The sequence below is a fragment of the Marmota marmota genome, unplaced genomic scaffold (genome assembly GCF_001458135.2).
Source record: "Marmota marmota marmota unplaced genomic scaffold, marMar, whole genome shotgun sequence".
Lineage (NCBI taxonomy): Eukaryota > Metazoa > Chordata > Mammalia > Rodentia > Sciuridae > Marmota > Marmota marmota.
This window is the reverse complement of record NW_025999842.1, coordinates 47128334-47145995: the sequence shown is the minus strand read 5'-3', so window position 1 is coordinate 47145995 and position 17662 is coordinate 47128334. Positions and strand designations below refer to the sequence as shown.

The window sequence follows — 17662 nt, the reverse complement described above, 5'->3', positions numbered from 1 at the left end:
ATATATATATATATATATATATTATATATAGAAGAGGAACTTTGAATACCAACTGGCTATCTAATGACATCAGAAGAAATAGTGTTGCTTTTTTAAAGGGGTGATGCTGGTATGCACTTTTTAAAGGGGAGCTATTCCTATATTTTAGTGATACAAGTGAAATGGTAGAGGAAATGACATACTAGGAGAAATGTGCTATAGAGTAAACAATGGGGTGAAATGGTGAAAACAAGACTGGCAACATATAAGGAACTGTCCAGATGTAAGTAGGGTCTATGGCAGTTTATTATATTACATCCTAAGCTTTGTACGTGCCTGAAAAATATCTTTCCAAGATTTTTTTTAATGTAATTTCCTTATGTGTGTTGAAAAGGTTAGGTTTGTGGATTCTTTGTATAAAATATTATAGCACTTAAACATTTTTAACATTCATTTTTCAATAGTCAATAGAAAAACTACTTGGGATTCCTTGAGTGATAGCTGTCTTCTGTTGAAAATTTTTAGGTACTTCAATATTCTTTCTTTTTTCTTCTTAAATATAAAAAAATATGAAACATTAGACATTTCAAAATGTATATCCAGTTTTAATTTGAAGAATCAGATTCCACTATCATTAACTTAATCCTCAAAACAGGAACTAGGATGTGAAGGCATAAGGAAGAATTAAATTAAGAAATTGTAAAAGTATGAAATAAATGAAGACTTGTACTTAAATTCTTTTATGCTCCTCCCTCACCAAATGGATAAAGACCAGCCATAAAATTGACTCCCTATCAAGGGATGTAGGAGTGGCAACTTTTTTCTGACAGAGGGTAGTGACAGAATAATTTCCCCCCTGCTGGATAAACTGGGTAAAACCAGAGTCCCTGGTCTTTTTCCTACCCAAAAGTCATACATGTATAAAATTCACAGCAGTAAAATCCTGTCTGTCCAGGAAGAGAAATCTAAAAGCTAACATTTCACAAAACCTGAAGTTAATGTTCATTACGAGTTTTAGGAAATAATCAGAATAGGCTTTTGTTATATAAAATATTACTAATGTTACACAGTGTGCTCAATCTGTAAGCATATTATCTAAAATTTGTAAAGCTTGTTTCATCCATTTTTTTTTTCATTCTAAGGTTTGTGGACTTTTTTGTACAACACAGAAATATTATTACATTGTTTTTCGCATCGTCATCTAATTTTGAGGCCACCGGTGGCTTACTTTTTCATAAGAAGTCTGAATGGCTACAACAGATTTAGTGCTTTCAACCACCTTTCATTCAGGTAGAACAGCCTGCACGCAATACTATTTTAAGAAAAGCTACTGCTTCTACGACATCTCAAGTCTTTCTTCCTCATTTCACCCTCCCCGTGTACGTACACTTGCATACAAACATTCGAAGGCCTTTCACTTCAACAAATCACGCCCAAAAGACTTCAGCAATTTTTTTTTCAATGCTTAGAAAATGTTCTTACTTTTGTTTTGTTCCTGTAATTACTACCTGCTACATTCCATAATCCTATATGTAACCTGTATTCTACAGGCCATAAAAAGCAGGTAGATAGGAGTCATAATACAAGGAATAGTTTCTCATTCTGCAGAAAATCCCACCCCCAAACTCTTGTTAAATGGTGCTGAGATTTCCTAAGAAAATGTCATAAAAGTGCACCACGATGGGCCTCTGTGCTTTCAAACAAGATTCAGCATTTTTCTCCTACTTTCTTAGTTCTAATGGTCTCTGGCCTCTACTGATATCAGACAATGCAGCTTTGGGGTTCAGACATCTACCAAATGTATCAGTGGAGCTTTCAATTTCCCCTAATATACATGTTATGGCTGACCGTGGTAAAAACGAAGGCATTGATGCCCAGCAGGCCCCTCCCAGTGCCCACTGCAGATGTCTTGCCAAGGAACTGATGACTTCACTGAAGACCAGGGCCATTGCTGCTAACACCAATACAAATGCACTATCTTCCCAAAGTATCTTTTTTAAAAAACTTTTTTATTTTTTTTATTTTTTAGGTGTAGATGGACACAACACAATGCCTTTATTTTTATGTGGTGCTGAGGATCGAACCCTGCTCCTGCCTGTGCTAGGCGAGCGCTCTACCACTGAGCCACAATCCCAGCCCACCCAAAATATCTTTTTACAAAACAATTCACTTCAGCTTTCAGTCATTTTTATTATAATTTTCTTGCCCTAGCCTCCAACCAAAGGTCTAGAGAGCAGCCTAAATGACATATGACACTATCCTCAGAATTACCTCCTGTATGTCTCTCCTACCCCATTCCACGTCTCCAAACCACAGCTGTGCAACTTGACTCTCCCTGGAGATAATTCTATTGGATGAAACTCCTCACTTTCTCATGTAAACAAGTCCCTGGCCACCCCAGTCTACCAGTACCACTTTTGTTAGGTGGTAATGAGACTGGTTTTTTGGTATTGCTTTGTTTTGTTTTTGCTCGGCTGGGGATTGACTCTAGGGCCTTAGGTATGCTTAGGTATGCTAGGCAAGTACTTTCCCACTGAGCCACGCCCCTAGGCTACTTATTGATATCTTACATTTAAAAATCCTATGTTATGTGCATGTACAAATATGTAACAATGAATCCTGCTATTATGTATGATTATAATGTACCAATAAAAAATATGGAAAAAAATCTTACATTAAGGTGCTGGGGATATAGGTCAGTAGTAGAGAATGTGCTTATTAGCACACACAAGGCTTTGGGTTCAATTACCAGCAGACACAAAAAACAATTCTGTTATCAGACTATAGGGAAACAGGACCTCTCATATTCCTTGATGAAGGCATTGTTAAGTTGAAACAACCATTATGCAGATCAATATTCAAGATCATAACCCCCAACTCAGCAATTATACTTCTAGAAATTTATTTTGTAAATACTTGTGCATATATGTATAAAAAATTACATACAACTTAACTGTCCATCAATGGAGAACAACTATAGTATATTCACACGACAACATATGATGCACTGTGAAAGACAACAAGAAAACACTTCACACGTAATAAAGAATTCCAAGACACTATTAATAGTAACAATTCTATGCAAGGTACAAAAACTGCATGCTACACTTTGTGTAAAACAAAAACAGGTAAATATAAATATGTATATGGCTTGTATATGTATAGACCAACTCCAGAAGGATTTGTCAAAAACCACTTCTATATCCAAGAAGAAGCAATGGTTTGCTAAAGGACAGTCATGGGAGGAAGCCTTCTCTTTGCACATTTTTGTGTCCCTTTTGAAAATATTTAAATTTTTATTAATTATAAAAATGTAAGTTTTAAATCCTGTTTCACGTTTATTTAAAATTATGTTATAAGCTGGATGTGGTGGCACATGCCTATAATTTCAGTTACTGTAGAGACTGAGGCAGAAGGATTGAAAGTTCAAGGCCAGTTTGAGCAACTCAGTTAGACTCTGTCTCAAAATAAAAATAAAAAAGGGTTGGGAGTATAGTTCAGTGGTAGACTCTCCTTCGGTTCAGTCCTCAATACCACAAAAAAATTAAAAATAAGACATGCCTTTTATAACATACATATGTTTATCATGAAATATTTGTTACTGATGTTAAAAACTGAATCTATCACCTAATAGTCACTAAGGGAAATCAACTTCTACAATGCTGTTGGGTAAGTTTACTAGTAGGTGTTAACTATATGTGCATGTGCATCAACTCAACAGCTGAATGGGAAAAAGAAGTGTAGGGTTCACTTCTGCACAACCAAGGTATGCATTCCCAGACTGTATATTGATGGTTTCTACTATTCCTGAGTGACACCTGAAGTTCTCGTGACATTTCATAATTTTTCGTTTTACATAGACATGAGTCTGAATCACACATGCCATAAAGAGGGGCAGGGGCAAGATAGTCTGGCCTGGCCAAGGTCCAGTTATGCTCTTAGTCACAGTGCTCCATCTTAGTGCTGTGAACACTGTAAATAAAGTGATAAAAACTCTGTTTCTTTTTAAGAAATGAAACAAACAGAATTAACTGCTAGTTGAGTCTAAGAATTGATGACAGAATGAGGAGAATATGGAAATGTTTATGAAAGTAATAGGCCCTAGCCACAAAATAGAAGTTTCAGATAAATTAAAGACTGAAATGTCAAAAGCAATGACTCAGACACACTGTGTGAACAAAACTACCAAATGCTCCAAAAGTAAATCAGTAGAAAATACATGTGAATTTGTGTCAATAAGTTCTCCAGACAGAACATCAAAGGAGAGAAGCAGTTAAGGGTCTAGAAAGATCATTTAAATATTTCAGGTATACTTTTAGTAATTTTTTGGAAGGAATTATGTGCTACAATGAGTTTTTTAAATTTTGAACTGCAACTGGCTTGGGCCATATCCCTCACAAATGTCAAGAATCTACTGCATCTAATTTTGACATAAAATGAGTTTATGTCCTCCATCATTCTTCCCTCATATCATTTCTTTGCTTCTGTCTGCCATAAGTAGATAACAGAGAGGCTCGGTGTGAGGGGCACAGTCTCCCTATGTGCTGAGCTCCTGCTGCAGAGTCAAAGTGAGGAGCCTGCCTGGGCTTAGATGAGGAGAGGTGACCTAACATAGGACACAGCACAAAGCAGAAGAGTGGGCCTTGTCTGCACCCCAAGAGTCTGAGCCTGCAGATACGGGGAAAAACAAGGATCACTGAGAAAGGGCACTAAGTGTAGCCTATTCCTGCTCAACCCATCATTCTCCCCAAATTATATTTAAAAGAACAATGAGTTGATGTCCATTAAGACTAGCTAAATAGTTGTAATTATTTAATGTTTTCTTTCTTTAGAGTTGCATTTTATAGCTTTGTAGCTAATTGGTGCAAATTCAAAATTAAGGTACAAAGATACTGTGGTTATGAGCTGAGAGTATAAAATGGGAGTAGACATTACCTCAAAAGCAGAATCAGATTAAAATTCTAAGAACCAGAATCAGATTGAAATTGTGTCATTCAGATAACAGGCATGAGATATCAGGCCTGGTGTTGATGAACTAAGCCTTCCAGATTTTGGTTAAGAGGGCAACATTATCTTCTCTAAAGAGCAAATCAAGAATGCTAACCCTAAAATCATTATCATGCACACACACACACAAAAAAAATGAAAACAGTATAGAAGCGGAACATGGCAATGAAAAAGGCCATCCTCCACTGTAAAAGTCAAAGGCCTTGTTGCCATGATGATTACTGTTAGGCCATTAACTGAAGAGGGCTTTTGGTTTATTTCATAGAAATCATCAGTTACCAACCAAATGCTACACCTGGCACAGAGAAACACACTCAAAAGTCCTTAATATCATTCTTCAGTTATATCAGCTAAAAGGGCTCTCACTGTGACATGCAGAACTGCTCTGAACCCCCATCCTCACTCTCTTGGCTCCTTGGCATCTTTCACAGGCATGAATCAAATGACTTCACAGAGTATCCTTCAGACCTGCTGTACTCTCACAAGTCCTTTCCCCTTCCCAAAACTAGTACTTTCCACTCCTCCTCTTCATTCCACTTTCCAAAGTTTAACAATTGCTTCTTCTGTGACTGTGGATGAGTTAGTCACTTAATCAATTTCTCCTCTGTAAAATGTAGAGGATTACAGAATCTTTCTTTACTGAGTAATGGTGAAGATTAGATAAACCAGGTAATATGTTAGCTATCCTGTAGACAACAATCAAATATAATGTTAACTTCTTATTATAATTATTGACTTTAACAATTATCTGGGTTCATAAGAGCTCCTTAGCAATCAAAAAATTAAATAGCAGTTTTTCTTTTCAACTCATCTTTAACTTAAAATTAATTCAAACATTTCTTAATTTACTTATTTTTGCAGTACTAGGGATTGAACCCAGGGATGCTCTATCAATGAGCTACATCCCCAACTGTTTTTTAACATTTTATTTTGAGACAGGGTCTTGCAAAATTGATAAGCCTGGTCTTAAACTTTTTATCCTCCTACCTGAACCCCCTGAGTCACTGAGATTACAGGCATGCATCACAGCACCTGGCTAGTCAATTCATTTCAATAACATCCAAGGTAGTAAGTGTTCAAACCTACATTAGAAGATGTCAAGATTACTATGTTAAAATTAGGTATTGTATTATTAATAATATTAATAATAGCTCCAGAAAGACCCCCAGTTTTGTCATAAAGCAATCTATCTGAATCTGAAGTAATGTAGAAAGATCTGCCATGTGAAAAAGGCCTGAAGCCACCCAATCCCCAGAGAAGCCCCACATGTGGTCATGAGCTACCACACTGGTATGACTCCTTTTAAACAAGACTAGATGAAACACTAGGACAATATTTCCCAAAGTCTGCTCCCCAAAACACAATTTTTAGAAAGCCATTCATTCCTATCCCAGATAAAATATTCGGTGATAAAAGACATTCAATTTCCCAGCAGCCTTTGGAAGATGCACACTGGCTGTGGTGCAGACACCTGTGTAGCACTAAGTCCACAGTCACTATGGACTTATACTCACTATCACAGCACATTGAGTTCTACAGAAACCCCTCTGTGGAAAATAACATGAAAGTAGGTAGTGTTTTACAGAGTAGATGTCATTCATCTTCAAGTTAGATGCAACTTGAAGGATGCTACCTTCTGACTTAGCTCCCAGACTGCAGCCATGTGTGGAATTCTATGACGTCTCATACTGAGGCATATTCTTTTAGTTCAGACTTGAGAAAATAATGCTGAAAAAGATATGAGCCCTGCATCCTGAGACCTCCCTACAGCTTTTGTTGTACTCTGTGATGATGTCCTTTATAACACCTAAAGACCCAACATTTACTAAGGGAACTCCGTGTCCACCAATACAAGGCCAAATGGGGTAATCAGACTAACCCATTAACAGATACACATTAAAGGAACACAGAGATGCTGGGGAAGAAAGGGTTCTTTAATGCCTTGTCATATTAAAGGATCTCACCAATACCAGCCTACTTGACCTTCACAACTCTTTCAAGACTGATAAGAACTATTTCCTCATTTTACAAATAAGAAAATTAAGAAACAGACTTTTATCTCTTAAGACGGAGCCCAGGATGCTGTAATTTAGTCAACAGAGAAGACAATGAAATGGTGTAAGGCAAAGGCTCTGCAGCCACAGCACCTGGATTTACATCCCAGCCCCGAGATTTACTACGACCTGTACACCATAGGCAGGGACCTAGCCTCTTGAGCCTTAGCTCCTTCAGATGTAAAGTGGATTGAAATATCTACTTCATAGAGATATAAAAACTTTTTTTAAAAAATTATGCAAGTTGGAATGCTTTGCACACAGAGGACACTCAGTCTATAAGAGCTTCAGTGATTGTGAACAAAAGAAAACAATCTTCTCTCCAGTGTCCATGCGCCCTCCAAGCACCAGGTCACCAGGTATGTGCAATAACAAAGGGCAGGAGATGATACCTGTGCAAAGGCCAACACCTTGGCTTCATAAAGCCCTATGTAAATTTTCAGGAGTCCAGAGATTGGGGGTGGGGGGAGCAGTGTTTAAGAAAACTGCAAGACTCCGAGTTGTCACGGACAAGTAGATTTCAGAGTGCATTTGGGAGACTTTGTAAAGTATCCTAAATGTAAGATCAATAAACATTAGCTTAGCCACGTTCTTCTAAAGAAAAGAACATTTTGACAACCAAAAAATAATAATAATAAAAATTAAGATAAAAAAGCTACCCCAACAAATTAGGCCACTGGCAACTTTACTGTGATGTTTGTGCTCTGAAAACATTGAAACCTCCTCACATGCCAACAGTGGCTCCCGAATGTGTTTCAAGAGACAGACAGTGGGTGCAGAGGCAGACAGCATGCACTGGAAGGACTGCGGCAAGAGGCTGATATGAAGAGGAGAGATGAAAGCTAAGGATCCTCCCCAGGAGGATCCAGTGACCCGGCCAGTCTTTCTCTACACAAGCCCTGGTTTGTGTATGTGCACCTAAGACATGAGGAGAAGAGGCCAGGAAGACAGTGTGGATACCCTGATTATCATCACACTGTGTTATCACCATCTGCATACAAGAAGTACTGATGGAGACCTTGATTAACTGGGCTTTATAATCCCTTGTGAAGATTCACAGTAGGTATTGATAAAGGTTACCAAATGAATGGATGAAACAGGGGAAAACACGACAGATTAATGGAGAGGAGGGTTAGAAAGACAGGAAATCAGAAAAAAGAAACTGATTTGTCCATCGGTCTCACATTCCCCAGTGAAAATTCCAACTAACAACTAGGCTGCTAAGTATTTATTTATTTACCTCCTTGGCAGAAGCAAAACATCACCACTCCAAGAAACTCTCCTTATTTAAGTGTCAGTGAAGAACACATCAAAAGAAGTTAAATTCAAACCTCTTAAACGGGCTTATTCAATAAGGATGAGAAAAATCCAAACTAACACTTGAAGCATCTTGCAACAAACACATATTGCTACAAAGAAAATTTTTCCTTTCAAATCAAGCATGACAGATACCAGCTTTGATATTCTACTTACCCTGCTTGATAAGAACTCTGAATCGCACACATATTGGAACTGAGATCTGTGGTAGAGAGATGTGAAATTTTGCCCTGAGGGCCCAAGTTCATAGATTTTAAGCAGGCAAACTCTAGATTATTTCAATGTGAGAACGGAAATCTTAATCCTATCAAGAACAAAGCCTTCAGAATCTGGGTCTTCTATTCTCAACCATGCTTGGACAGCAGATCTTGAGCGTCAACTAATCCATCTACCTTTAAATATGAAATCAGCAGGAAGAATGCTTCCTCCTCAATGCGTTCTCAAGAAAGCTCCCACTTGACCTCCTCACCATACCCTAGTGAGAATGGTCCTATTTATATGGTGGCAATGGTTCATCTGATTTCTCATCTATGCTTCCATGGAGATGGTGTGCAAAGGAGTACACCAAGGGTAACTTAACAAAATCTCAACTTCCTGCCCCTGTTTGTTACTGTTAAGAAGGATGAATTATTGAGATTCTGTAACCTCACCTACTGACTTCCTCTAAAAGAGGAACAGAAAATGAAAAATGCCTTTCAAGAAAAAAAAAATGTACACAGAAAGTGAAATCACACTAACTGACACTAACAGGCCTATGGCCTATTTAATACACTCTCACCAAATACTTTTATTTGAAGTTCATCTTCAATGTATGCTCTACAAGATAACTCAATGTGAGGCAGAAATTTCTTTAAAAATGTTATCTCATCAACATACTACACTAGAAAGATAATAATAGAAATTTTACACCCATTAGAGGGATTCAAAGGCCATAAAAAGAACAAGAACCTGTCTGACACAGATATTTCTATGCTTTTGCTGCATATGCATGAATTTAAATTTTAAAAGAAAAACTAAAAGTAGTGCCTTGTTCTTTTTTATTTCCCTTCATAAATTTTTTTAAAAAACACTAAAAGTGGTATCTTCTTTTACTTATTCTGCTTCATACTTTTATAGAACATAGAGCTAAAATTAAGATTTACACTTGATTTTTCTTATGTCATAAGTTAGATTTGATCAGATTTTATTTTTCTCCCAGAAGTCATGCCTACAGCTAATCTTGATAATCATTTGTGACCAACCTGCTTATCAACATAAGCCTCAAGTTCACCAAATATGACCACAAATCAACAGGGTGAATTATTTATATCATTTAACAATCAGACCAAATTGACCACTTAGAAATTTCAATTCATTCTTCAGGGTACAACAGTGTAACACATGGGGAGAAATACAAAATATTTCCTGAACATCCTATTAAAGAAGGTTGGGAGTACACAACAGATTAATGTTCTAAAACCTGAACAAATTTAATTCCATAAATTTATATATAACATAAAGCTGTTGTCCCACCTTGAAAGGGCTGGGACAGAATAAGTCTCAAAAAATTTTACTGAATAAAGTTCAAGTTAGGAGAAACAAACAGGTGTGATGATGCACACATATAATCTTAGCAACTTGGAAGTCTGAGGCAGGAAGCTTACAAGTTCAAGGCCAGCCTGGGCAACTTAGTGAGACCGTGTCTCAAAATAAAAAATGTTTTAAAAAGGGCTTGGGGCTGGGTGTTGTGGCTCAGTGGTAGAATGCTTGCCTAGCAAGCATGAGGCACTGGATTCAATCCCTAGCATCATATAAACAAATTAAATAAACAAAATAAAGGTACTATGTCCATCTACAACTATTAAAAGTTTGTGTGTGTGTCTTGAGGTGGTGGTGCTTGGGATGTAATTCAATGGCAGCATGCCCCTGGGTTCAATCCCCCATATCCATTTGAAGGGAAAAAAAAAGGAAAAGTTTATTACTGCTAAGTCCGACCCAGATACCTGGGTGAGGCACACAACAGGGAGAAACCACCCAACCAGGCAAAAGAGACTCCATTCCACCATGCAAAGATGGCCCCTGGCTCTCTGATTACAGTAATTCAGAATTAGTGTATTGTTTTGAGTATCTTCTTACTTACATTCCATCTTCATTTTTATTTTGATTCTAGGATACTATAACTGCCCTTCATTCCTCCCCATTATTATCTCTGTCTTATTTTGTTACTTCTTTTAACAATCCTAGCTTCAGAGTAAATTCCATCATCTTTTGAGTCCCCTCTGTAAACTTAGATCCCATTCTTTTTGATGACTGCTTTATAATGGATTCATGAATTAGACCAAGGAGGGTTTTGTGGGTTTTTTTGTTTTTGTTTTTGTTTTGGGGGGGAGGGCTGTTTTGTTTTTTGGTACCAAGAACTGTACCCAGGGACACTTAACCACTGAGCCACATAGCCTTTTTTCTTTTTCATTTTGAGACAGGATCTCGCTAAGTTGCTTAGGGTCTCACAAAGTTGCTGAGACTGGCTTTGAACTTGCATTCCTCCTGCCTTCCAAATTGCCAGGATTATAGGCTGCACCAAGGCACCCAAGGTATTCTTTTCCAAACAACTCAACAATGAATCTTCTCAATTCTTGGTTTAAAAAAGGAAAGAAAAAAATAAAAAGATGAATTTTATTCCCATTTATTTTTCTTATATTTGCTCATTATTGTGCATCTTAGTATAAGCCATGTATAAGAGCAAACATATTAATCTGGATATGTGTTTTCTTTGAAATATCGTAGGAACTACTGTTTTGAAAATCAAAAACCTAAAGACAAAACAAAATAATCCCATGCCAATATCATTTTACCTGGTTCTACCCCTTTCAAACAGCATAATATAGACAAGTTACTAAGTATCTCCAAGCATCAGTTTGCATTAATAGAAAATAATAATAATACCCGAAGTTCAACATTAGTGAAAGTAGTAGAAATAATACCTCGTGCCTAGAGCAATATGTGGATATCCAGAAGGTAAGCACTAGGTATTTTGGGGGTGAATAAATAAATAAGTAAATGAATAAAGCACTGAGCTTAATGCTTGACATTCAGAGAGCACTCAAAGTATACTTCACCTTAAATATTAATACTATAAGTGTTTAGCAGAGGTTAGTCCACCTGCCTCATCACTATCACAGGAACATGTATTACCACAGTATTACCATGGTACCCATGACTTCATCTCTACCATTCACACATATTTAACTGCAGCTTTGTTTTGTAAACTATCATTTTATGTATATGATTTATCTCCCCAACCAGATTATAAACATGCTGAAGCAAGGACTGATATTCTATTTCTTGTAGTCCCAACACATTCATTCATTCAACCCTACTTCAAGTGTTGACTGTGTGAAGCACTCCCCAATATCAATTTTCATAGTATTTGTTGACTCCATACAAAGCATTGACTGTAAATATGACAGAAACAAGAATAATACAGAAGGCATTATACTGTATTCATATAATATGCATGCAATCCTTACAATAACAATCTAAGCCCTTAATTCCAAATCCACTTCTGAGGAAGAAACTCAACTCCTTAAATATCACCCAACTTTATCCACATTCCCTTCAAATTTCCTTGTTCTTTCCTCTAAACTATCTTGTTTCCTAAATGGGGATTTCTTAGAGCTAATAAATTAAATTTAGTTGTTTTTCAAAGGTACCAGTTCCTGGTGTTTCTTTCCATCTGCTCCCTGCAATAACTGCTACAATCAACACTAACTAATCTATCATCTCTTCTATTGACTCATATCTACATACATCAACTAAGAAACTTGACACAGTCTAAAGAAATCCTGAGAACATCCCCACTGGATAATGAAGCCCTTAAGAAATGTATCTTCTGCAGATCCCTTGAACTTCAAGACATCATATAAATAGAGTATCTTTGGGGCTACGGGTGTGGCTCAGTGGGTAGAGTACTTGCCTAGAATGTCCAATGCCCTAGGTTCAATCTGAGCACTGCAGAAATAAACAAACAAATAAGCATATATTTTTAATACATATCTTCATCCATATTATAATCACCCCAAATCCTTGTGAGGAACACATACTTCAATAATAGCAAACAGGAACAGCAGTAATGAGATATTCACCAGAAAGTCACCTGTCGACGCAGTGATCAAAGAGAACAAGTCAACCCAATCCATCATTCTCAATCATAGTTCAGGCATTCCTTGACAAAAGGTGAAAAGCTGCTTACTAGCTTCTGAAGGCTAATCATTAAAAAAGAAATATCCTGTACTCTGCCACATGTACATGATTATAAGCCAAGGTCCTGCATCATCTAGCCCCTAAATCCATGTTTCTTAGCTCAATGGCTTCCACAGCTGCTAAAACTCTTTTTCTTTTTTGCTGGTGCTATGTGTAATTATTACAGTATTATTAGTGGAGTTCAGAGTTATGGCCACTTCTGGAGAAGATCAAGAAAACTCCACAAGGGCAAAGATCTAGTCTTCTAGAATTCATACTATAAGGATTGACAAAAACTTGGTAATTAACTAGAAACACTGCTGGATGGATCACTCAGTGTCACATCCTTGAAAACCCCAGAGTACTCTCGTCCCACACCACATAAAATAACTTCTGTAAATATCTCATCTTAACTGCATCTACGGCAAATCATGTTGGTTGCAATAGTATATAATTCTTAAAAATAAACTAGCAAACAGAGCAGGGGAAATTATTCAGGAACCAACTCTCAATTACTCAGGGACTAATTAAACAGGACATATTTCTTCTTTCCTCCACTAATGGGTTTTTAAATTCGTAAAACATTGATTGGATAATATATAAAAGAGAGATGAAATAAAACTAAAACATGCCAAGGTTTATTTTGTCAAATTCAGAATCATCAAATTAAATATAATGACAAATAGTACCTGTGAGGTATTTTTCCATCTAGATTTTAGAGACTTGGCTATAATTAGAATGTGGTAGCAAAGGGGTCTAGAAAACAGGTGGGAAGAGCCCATGTGGATCTTTACCTAAATCCAGTCATTCACAGGAATCATTTTCTTGTCCACATAATTAGTTTAAATCACTACTAGCCCAGATACCTATTTTCTCATTTTCTCATTCTCTTCTCCCAGCAGACTCACGCAACAAAAATATTAATTACAGTACATGAATTCCCTTCACACCTACTCTTCTTCTTTAACCACCCTACCATTTCCACAATTAGGCAACATTTTAAAGTATTTCTTTCATTTGCCCCTTCTCCTTATTAAATGACTAGGCTGGGATAAATAAATTTCAGGCTTTGTACCCAGTATCATGTTAGAACATGTTCCTCCCCTCAAAGAGTCAATACTATCAACGATAAGTTACTTTTTGCTCAAGGAAAAAATATTGCTGGAAATTTTTTGACAGGTATATATAATGCATATACCAGAAGCCAATCTAAAAACCTTGGCCAGGAACTAAATTACCATGTTCTGCCCTAGACGACCTACTTTCTGCCCATCACAAAGCCTGACAAAGGCACAATGATAATATAACCACCACATGTTTGAATAATTCCTTAAAGTTTTCAGAATCTTTTGTTATTTAATATTTAGATTTTTTTAAAAAAGTAACTATTGTTCCTATTTTCCAGATGAAGAAATCTAGGCTAAAGGAAGTAATATGACTTACACAAGGTGATATACATTAAGTGACAAAATTCTGTCTTCTGATGCCTATTCTGACATTCTATCCAAAGCTATAATGACTCTCCCAAAAAGAGAAACAAGTGCTGTCCTCAGCTCAGCATGTCCAAACATGAAGCTCATCTTTCCAGGAAACACCTACTAATCTGCTTCAACCCTACTTCTGTCTGCATGATCTTGTAGTTGTCTTGCCCCATGGGTCTCCGCTGCATTACCTACACATTTACAGAGACCAAATCTATATACTTCATAATGACACTACTCAAATCAACCCACAAGCAAAAATGACAATAAGCTCCTGTTAAAAATCATTTTCATACTGGTAATTTTTGGATTGACTTCCAGACCATACCTGGCCCAATGACGATTATTAGTCTTGCTTAGAAAAGTAAGTCTAATCTTTGTTACATTTTGTTTGTGCTGAACAATTAGTGACCCAATTTAGTACTTACAACAGAGAAGGCAGGAAACAAGCAGAAAAGGAGAAAGCAAAGTTAAGGAGGGAAAACAAAAAAAGCAAAAGAGGTATTAACAGTAGAAACCACTATGTTCTGTCCCACAAATGGTTGCACCCCCTGCCTAAGAATAACCTTGGTAGGGGGGCTGGGATTGTGGCTCAGCAGAGTGCTCACCTAGCACATGCAGGGCTCTGCATTCAATCCTCAGCACCACATAAAAATAAAATACAGGTATTGTGTCCAACTACAACTAAAGCAATATATATATATATATATACATTTTTTTTTTTTTTTGGTTTTGTTTTGTTTTGTTTTTTGTTTCTTTGTCCTGAGAGTAGGTCCTAGACTATGGAAAGTAAGACACTACCCTCCAAAATTACTAAAAAGACCATACTAGACAACAATGATATTCCCCATGGACATATATTCAAAAACTGACAAGACCAAGGTAACTCACTGGAGCCTCACCATGACCCTATGCCATGCTATCTGGTACACATCAGCTCTGTTTGGATTCAAGCCATAGAAGTTACTTAAATGTTATTTAAATACTCCAAAACTCTCATTGTAAATTTTACCTACAAAATTTTACTACAGACCCCCATCTCACCAGTCTTAAAAGTTTTGAAATCTTACGGCTGGGCATATAGCTCAGTGCTGGGGCCCTAGCCTAGCATGTGCAATGTCCTGGTTCAGTCCCCTGTAGCACCCCCACTCCCCAAAAAAGTTCTACAGTCTTCCATATCAGTATATACCTACATAATAATTACATTATTTTATAATTCCAGTTTCCCCATTTTTCCAAATTCAAAGAATAAAACAATTTACTCTCAGAAAATGTGTTGAAATGCTAATTAAGAATCCACTAAGTAAGCCAAGGGAGATGGCTCACCAACTGAGGAGGCTAGCTAGGGTAGAACAATTACAAATTGGAGGTCAGCTCAGCATCTTAGCAAGACCCCCGGCAACTTAGTGAGATCCTGTCTCAGAATTAAGAAGTAAAAAGGGATTGGGGTGGGGGGTGTATAGCTCAGTGACAAAGTGCCCCTGGGTTCAAACCTCAGTACTGAAAGAAAAATATCTAGGAAGTGGGTCTCACAATTATCCAGGAAAATTTCATTCTCCCTATTGTTTCATTCAGCTCTCAATCACATTTAGTGCCAACACTCTCACTCATTCGAAGAAGCCCCCACAAATCTGTGCTTTTCTGCTAACCCTGGCCCATACTCTCCTTTCTGATTTCCAAAAGCAGCTTTTAGCATTTAAGTACATCAAGCAATTTATATCAACAAGCAAATCTTACCTTGTGGTGGTGAATAAACACAGAATTGCCTGGTGATCTTCACAACTGCTGTGCACGCCAAAGACTTCTTTTAAGAATCTAGCACTGATTTTAAAAGAGGAAAGTAAAATCAAAAGTACTGTCATCAAAAAGAAGCCTTCAATTAATCCACAATTAATGAGTTCACATTTTCAAACACTGACATGCATAATTCCACATTCTACCACAATTGTATGTTAAAATAAACTAGTTCCAGATAAAGTGAAACAGATTTTAATCATTTATATCATTCCCATATCCTAAATTCACCCAATGACAAACAGATGAAAGTTTTAATTTTAATTTCCTTCATTATTTTTATCTTTAAAATACTTGAAACTTGACAAAACACATGCTGGCAAAAGACTAGATATTACCTAAGCAGTTTTTACCCACATATTTCAGTGTTTTAAATCACAGATTATGCAAAGTATTAATAAATAATGTTTTACAGTGAAAAAAAATTACAATCTTATAACTAGAAAGTGCTACTTATTTTGACTATATAACTATATAGTTAAAAAATGAAATGCTAGCCTTAAGTTATACTTATGGGAGAATAAAATGACCAATTCATATGAAAGGCAAATTTCAAAGATCTTTTCCATTTCTTCCAAGTTTTAAACACATATTTCATTTTCTATTTTTATTAACATTCAAAATGAAAAGTGTCTGCTTTGACTTGTGATTAGAAATTGATGGAAGATACGAACGATGACAAATACAAAAACAATTGTTTCTTTTCCAGGGAGGGCCCAATCTCAAAACCCAGAATAAAAGCAAAGTGCTTTTCTCATATAAGCCATGTCGAGTGGAAACTATGGGCCCTGAATCCTCAGAATTCATTGCTCTCTCGGATTTAACAAACTTTCTATTTCTGATCAGCATCTTTTCACACAACATCTGGCTGCTCGCTCAGGTCCTCTAATTACTTCCACGTCTGAACGGACTACGTAGCTACAAGTAAAGGCCAAACTTTGCTCTCGGCCTTCCGAACTTAAGATGCGTTTAACCACTAGAGGTCTCCCCTTGGCCAGTTTTGCACGTTCGCTATTTTGCTGCACTTGAAACTTTCCGGAGAAATGCTCTCTACTCGAGTCAGTGTTTTTCTAAAAACTTGCGCAAAAATCCACGCGACCGAGATAGCCAGTACAGAGACTGTCGTGCTCCCAACACTAATGAAGACATCACAAACCACGATCTAGGAAAATCAAAATGAAAATTTGACGCACTGGCCCAAGCCGAAGCCCCCCCAACCCCAAATCTTATTTCTCATCTCAGTTTCCCTTAACTTAGAAAAATTAAAAATCTGTTTTTGTTTCTGTGCACTTTGAATGATCTCGAATGCATTTTTCTGGCCGTAGCCCCGAGGTGGCAAAGGAGCGGGCCAAGGGATGCAGGGAGGGGGAAGGGCCGTGCTCACGGAGCCCGAGGAAGTTGCATAAGGAAAGAGACTCCGTTTTTCGGGTCCCCTCAAAAAATCGGCGGGGAGGGGGAGGAAAAGGAAGCGGGGTGGTGGCGGCAGGGGGACTGAGAAGGGAAACCGAAGCGACGTTTACCTTCGTCTCCCCGTGGAAGGGTGGGGCAAGAGTAGGTCCACGCGACCCGGGAGTGCGGCTCGTTACCCCTACCTCTCTCCGAGCGCAGACGGACAGACAGACACCCCCAACCCTGCGCAAGGAAGGCGGAGAGGAAACCGCCCGCTTTTAAACTTTCTCTCACGGTCGCGCTGTGGGCCGTGCTCTAACCAGAACCGGGGGTTAAAATCATAGGGCCTTTTTTTTTTTCTTTCAAGGTAATTAAAGTTTTACCAGTCCCGAAGTTGCACCCTCCCCCCGCCCGTGCCACCGC

General features: G+C 37.6%; 1 protein-coding gene across 9 annotated transcripts in view; it reads right to left on the bottom strand.

Moving 5' to 3' along the window:
* Window positions 1-17662, bottom strand: part of L3mbtl3 (L3MBTL histone methyl-lysine binding protein 3) — a 112006-nt gene that overhangs the window by 92777 nt on the left and 1567 nt on the right. For 8 of the 9 annotated variants that reach the window (XM_048798195.1, XM_048798209.1, XM_048798210.1 and 5 more), the window contains exon 2: window positions 15794-15877. The gene's annotated coding sequence lies outside the window, so the exon portion shown is untranslated. Of the gene's footprint in view, window positions 1-15793; window positions 15878-17370; window positions 17627-17662 lie in introns of those variants that run through there. The other variant, XM_048798200.1, reaches the window with a different exon arrangement.